Consider the following 6137-nt stretch of genomic DNA (forward strand, 5'->3'; position numbering starts at 1 on the left):
ACACATAGGTCTCTTCACCTTCCTGTACCTCAGTTTTCTCGTAATATGAAAAATGGTGCATCAGCTAAATCTTATTGTCTATGAGTAACAGAACCCCATCTCAAAGAGGATTGAACAATGAGGCTGTTTACAATCACGCACTAAAGTCCAAAGATAGGGGATGCTTCAGTGTATCTGTTTTGTCCTCAGGCTAGCTGCTTGCTGTCTCTCTCTTTTATTTTCTGTGTATTTTCCTTTTTTCTTTAAAATATTTATTGGAGTACAGTTGCTTTACTGGAGCATAGTTCCTGGAGGAGGAAATGGCAACCCACTCCAGTATTCTTGCCTGGACAATCCCATGGACAGAGGAGCCTGGCAGTTTGCAGTCCATGTGGTCACAGAGAGTCGGACACGACTGAGCTCTGCCCACATAGTTGCTTTACAATGTTGTGTTAGTTTCTACTGTAAAGCAAAGTGAATCAGCTACACGGATACATATATCCTTTCTTTTGGGGATTCCCATTTACGTCACCATGGAGCACTGAGTGGGGTTACCTGTGCTATACAGTAGGTTTCCATTAGTTATCTGTTTTATTGTTGTTATTCAGTTGAATCAGTCTTTGTGACTCCATGGACTGCAGCACACCAGGCTTCCCTGTCCTTCACTGTCTCCTGGAGTTGGCTCAAACTCAGATCCATTAAATCAATGATGCCATCCAACCATCATTCCCCCATTTTCCTCCTGCCCTCAATAATTCCCAACATCGGGATCTTTTCCAATGAGTCAGCTCTTCGCATCAGGTGGCCAAAGTATTGGAGCTTCAACTTCAGGATCAATCCTTGCAATGAATATTCAGAATTGTTTTTCTTTAGGATTGACTGGTTTGATCTGCTTGCTGCCCGAGGAGCTTCTCTAGGCAAGAATACTAGAGTGGTTGTCATCTATTTTATGTATAGTATCAATAGTGTCTTTATGTCAATCCCAGTCTCCCAATTAGGCTAGCTCCTCTTCTGACCTCAAGACAACCCCTACACTTCTGTGCAACCCATCCAGATGCAAACATGCACAGCAGCAAGAGGCCTGTCTCCTTCAGGGGTCTCATTTAAAGAATAAAGAGATCTTGCTCAGAATCCTCCTAGCAGCTTTGTCACCACGTTTCACTGACTAGGATTTTATCTCTTCTTCATGTCTAAACAATTCCTGTTAAGGATAATGTAAAGCAATGACCTACTAGGCTTACCCTCGTTACTGAGGGATGGGACACGGAAGGATCTCAGTCACATGAAGGAGGTAAACATGTTAAAGAAGTGACATTCTACCAACAAGGAAAAAAAGGAGAGAAATAGTTGTGACATAGGCAACCAAGGATGTCTGTTATCAGTGGGGACAGGAATACCTTCCAACAGGGTTGATGTAAGAATAGCATTTGAAAGTTCTTAGAAAATATCTGACCTAAAGAAGACATTTCATGAAAATTATTCTTCTTCCTGTTTTCCCTTTCTTTCTCTCTTTCCCTCCAGTTACAGTCTGGGCTTCTTTTTCTCTCCTTCATTTATTAGTTTAAGGGATTACAACTACGGCAGCCTGGGGAGTCCCAGAGTGTTTACACCACCCCTGCGCTGACAGACTGTAAACCACCCCCAAAAGCCACAGGCTAACGCTTGACTACTTTCTGGCCAGTGCAGCTGGGACAGCATTGAAACAGCACAGATCTCATTAGCAGCAGCCTGGTCCTCCCAAGCATTCTTTATACCGCTGTCCTATTGTTCATCTTGTAGAGTCAGTTTAGATGCAGGTTTTGGTAACTGCAGCTTCTCTGTGTTTAGTCATCATCATAATTTACACTTAAATATTTTGTAAGTTTGTTGTACAATTAAAGTGACTACATTTGCATTTAACTCAGAGTTTCAGATTAGAGCCCCGTGATTCATAAGCACACATAATCTTGTAGTGACAATGGCACAGCTTGAATATAATGATTTCAAACACTAATTGAATGGAACTACAGCAATGTAAACAATCTTATTATCTCCTTTTATCTGGAGTGTGCTGCACGCTCAGTCGCTTCAGTCATGTCCAACTCTTTGCAACGCTATGGACTGTAGCCCGCCAGGCTCCTCTGTCCATGGGATTCCCCAGACAAGAATACTGGAGTGGGTTGCCATGCCCTTCTCCAGGAGGTCTTCCTAACCCAGGGACTGAACCCACGTCTCTTACGCCTCCTGCATTGGCAGGCAAGTTCTTTACTACTATCACCATCTGGGAATTTTTACCTGGTGCACGTCTGCAAATATATTTAGGTTTGGGATGTTAGTTTTACTAACATGATATTAACAAATAGTAGTTATGACTTGTTGGAAACTTGCCAGAAGCCACTTTTCTATGTGTTTTACATTTATTAATTTAATTTAGTGCTTTTATTTAATTGAAATGAAGAAACTGAAACACCAGTTATAAGTAGCTTATTCAAGACTAGAAGGTTATAGCCAGAATTCAAACCCAAGCAGTCTTACTCCAAAGCCTACTCTCTTAACCATAATCTAATTGTTGAAAAAGGCTTGAGTTAGGTTTGCTTATTATATGTATAATGAAATATTACTCAGTCATAAAGAAGGATGAAATTCTGCCATTTACAGTGATGTGGACAGACCTAGAGAATATTATGCTTACTGAAAATAAGTCAGACAAAGACAAATACTATTATCACCTATATGTGGAATCTTAGAAGATGATACAAATAAGCTTATATGCAAAATAAATAGACTCACAGACATAGAAAACATACTTATGTTTACTAAACAGGAAGGGAGGGGAGGGGACAAGTTAGGGGTATGGGATTAACAGATACAAACCACTATATATAAAATAGATCAGCAGTTAGGATTTACTATGTAGTTAGTTACTCAGTCGTGTCTGACTCTTTTGCGACCCTGTGGACTGTAGACCTCCAGGCTCCTCTGTCCATAGGGATTCTCCAAGCAAGAATACTGGAGTGGATTTCCACGTCCTTCTCCAGAGGATATTCCTGACCCAGGGATCAAACCCAGGTTTCCTGCATTGCAGGTGGATTCTTTACCACTGAGCCACCAGGAAAGCCCTGGGAATTATACTCGATATGCTATAATAACCTGAAATGGAATATAATTTACAAAAACACCTGAGCCACTATTCTGTACATCTGAAACTAACACAACATTGTAAATCAACTATACTTCAACTTTTTAAAAAAATTAAGTCCATTCCTTTATAACTTAAAACAAAACAACCCATGGTAGTCTGAAAACCTTACAGACCAATTTCGCATGAAAACATCTACAAGGTGATTTGAACTTTTGGGAGAAAGTGTAGAAAAATTCCAAATATTACTAAAAAATGTGTTTTCCCCTCCAGATCAAGAGAAATTATACATTTTACTAAAGCATCACTGAACTATTTCAGAGTTCAAATCAAATTATGTGGGGGTAGAGATTGTCTGCAGAAGGGAGTGGAAAACCACTTCAGTATTCCTGCCTTGAGAACCCCATGAACAGTATGAAAAGGCAAAAAGATAGGACACTGAAAGATGAACTCCTCAGGTCAGTAGGTGCCAAATATGCTACTAGAGATCACTGGAGAAATAACTCCAGAAAGAATGAAGAGACGGATCCAAACCAAAAACAACACAAAGTTGTGGATGTGACTGGTGATGGAAGTAAAGTCTGATGCTGTAAAGAACAACACTGCATAGGAACCTGGAATGTTAGGTCCATGAATCAAGGCAAATTGGAAGTGATCAAACAGGAGATGGCAAGAGTGGACGTCAACATTTGAGTTTAGGAATCAGCAAACTAAAATGGCCTGGAATAGGTTAGTTTAACTCAGATGACCATATATCTACTACTGTGGGCAAGAATCCCTTAGAAGAAATGCAGTAGCCATCATGGTCAACAAAACAGTCCAAAATGCAGTACTTGGATGCATCTCAAAAATGACAGAATGATCTCTGTTTGTTTCCAAGGAAACCATTCAATATCTCTGTAATCCAAGTCTATGCCCCAGCAAGTAATACTGAAGAAGCTGAAGTTGAATGCTTCTACAAAGACCTACAAGACCTTCTAGAATTAATACCCCAAAAAGATGCCCTTTTCATTATAGGGGACTAAAATGCAAAAGTAGGAAGTTAAGAAACACCTAGAGGAACAGGCAAATTTGGTCTTGGAATACAGAATGAAGCAGGGCAAAGGCTAATAGAGTTCTGCCAAGAGAATGCACTGGGCATAGCAAACACCCTCTTCCAACAACACAAGAGAAGACTCTATGCATGGATATCACCAGATGGTCAACCTGAAATCAGATTGATTATATTCTTTGCAGTCAAAGGTGAAGAAGCTCTATACAGTCAGCAGAAACAAGACCAGGAGCTGACTGTGGCTCAGATCATGAACTCCTTATTGCCAAATTCAGATTGAAATTGAGGAAAGTAGGGAAAACTACTAGACCATTCAGGAATGACCTAAATCAAATCCCTAATGATTATACAGTGGAAGTGAGAAGTAGATTTAAAGGATTAGATCTGATAGACAGAGTGCCTGATGAACTATGGACAGAGGTTCATGACATTGTACAGGAGACAGGAAGCAAGACCATCCCCATGGAAAAGAAATGAAAAAAGCAAAATGGCTGTCTGAGGAGGCCTTACAAATGGCTGTGGAAAGAAGAGAAGCAAAAAGCAAAGGAGAAAAGGAAAGATATACTCATTTGAATGCATAGTTTCAATGAATAGCAAGGAGAGATAAGAAAGCCTTCCTCAGTGATCAATGCAAAGAAATAGAGGAAAACAATAGAATGGGAAAGACTAGAGATCTCTTCAAGAAAATTAGAGATACCAAGGGAACATTTCATGCAAAGATGGGCATAATAAAGGACAGAAATGGTATGGACCTAACAGAAGCAGAAGATATTAAGAAGAGGTGGCAAGAATACACAGAAGAACTGTACAAAAAAGATCTTCACGACCCAGATAATCACGATGGTGTGATCACTCACCTAGAGCCAGACATCCTGGAATGTGAAGTCATGTGGGCCTTAGGAAGCATCACTACCAACAAGGCTAGTGGAGGTGATGGAATTTCAGTTGAGCTATTTCAAATCCTGAAAGATGATGCTGTGAAAGTGCTGCACTCAATATGCCAGCAAGTTTGGAAAACTCAGCAGTGGCCATGGGACTGGAAAAGGTCAGTTTTCATTCCAATCCCAAAGAAAGGCAATACCAAAGAATGCTCAAACTACCACACAATTGCACTCATCTCACATGCTAGTAAAGTAATGCTCAAAATTCTCCAAGCCAGGCTTCAACAATACATGAACCGTGAACTTCCGGATGTTCAACCTGGTTTAAGAAAAGGCAGAGGGCTCTTTCAGCCATCCTGGACCCTGTGAAGGCCTGCTGGGAACAGGACTTCTAAAACGAAGTAAATATGTCTGGAAGGCTATGGTCCAAGGCCATTTTTGCTGGCTATACGGGGCCTATGGAACCAAAGGAAATACACTGCTCTCCTGAAAATTGAAGTTGTATATGCTTGAGATGAAACTGAATTCTATTTAGGCAAGAGATGTGCTTATGTGTGCAAAGCAAACAACAACACAGTAACTCCTGGTGGAAAACGTAACAAAACCAGAGTAATCTTGGGAAAGATCACTCAAGCTCATGGAAACAGTGGCATGGTTCGTGCCAAATTCTGAAGCAACCTTCCTGCTAAGGCCATTGGACACAGAATTCGTGTGATGCTGTACCCTTCGAGAATTTAAACTTCTTGAAAATAAATAAAATTGTGGGGAAAAAAAAGAAAAGGTAGAGGAACCAAAGATCAAATTGCCATCATCCTCTGGATCATCAGATAAGCAAGAGAGCTCCAGAAAAACATCTATTTCTGCTTTATTGACTATGCCAAAGCCTTTAACTGGGTGGATCACAATAAACTGTGGAAAATTCGGAAAGAGATGGGAATACCAGACCACCTGACCTGCCTCTTGAGAAATCTGTATGCAGGTCAGGAAGCAACAGTTAGAACTGGACATGGAACAACAGCAAATAGGAAAAGGAGTACGTCAAGGCTGTATATTGTCACCCTGCTTATTTAACTTATATGCAGAGTACATCATGAGAAATGCTGGGCTG

The 6137-nt window shown here is 40.5% G+C and overlaps 1 pseudogene; it reads left to right on the top strand.

The window, feature by feature from the left end:
• The first annotated feature begins 5436 nt into the window (after positions 1–5436).
• On the top strand, positions 5437–5803 carry LOC138438235 (large ribosomal subunit protein eL33 pseudogene; annotated as a pseudogene).
• The last annotated feature ends 334 nt before the right edge of the window (positions 5804–6137 follow it).

The sequence above is a fragment of the Ovis canadensis genome, chromosome 3 (assembly GCF_042477335.2).
Source record: "Ovis canadensis isolate MfBH-ARS-UI-01 breed Bighorn chromosome 3, ARS-UI_OviCan_v2, whole genome shotgun sequence".
Classification (NCBI taxonomy): domain Eukaryota; kingdom Metazoa; phylum Chordata; class Mammalia; order Artiodactyla; family Bovidae; genus Ovis; species Ovis canadensis.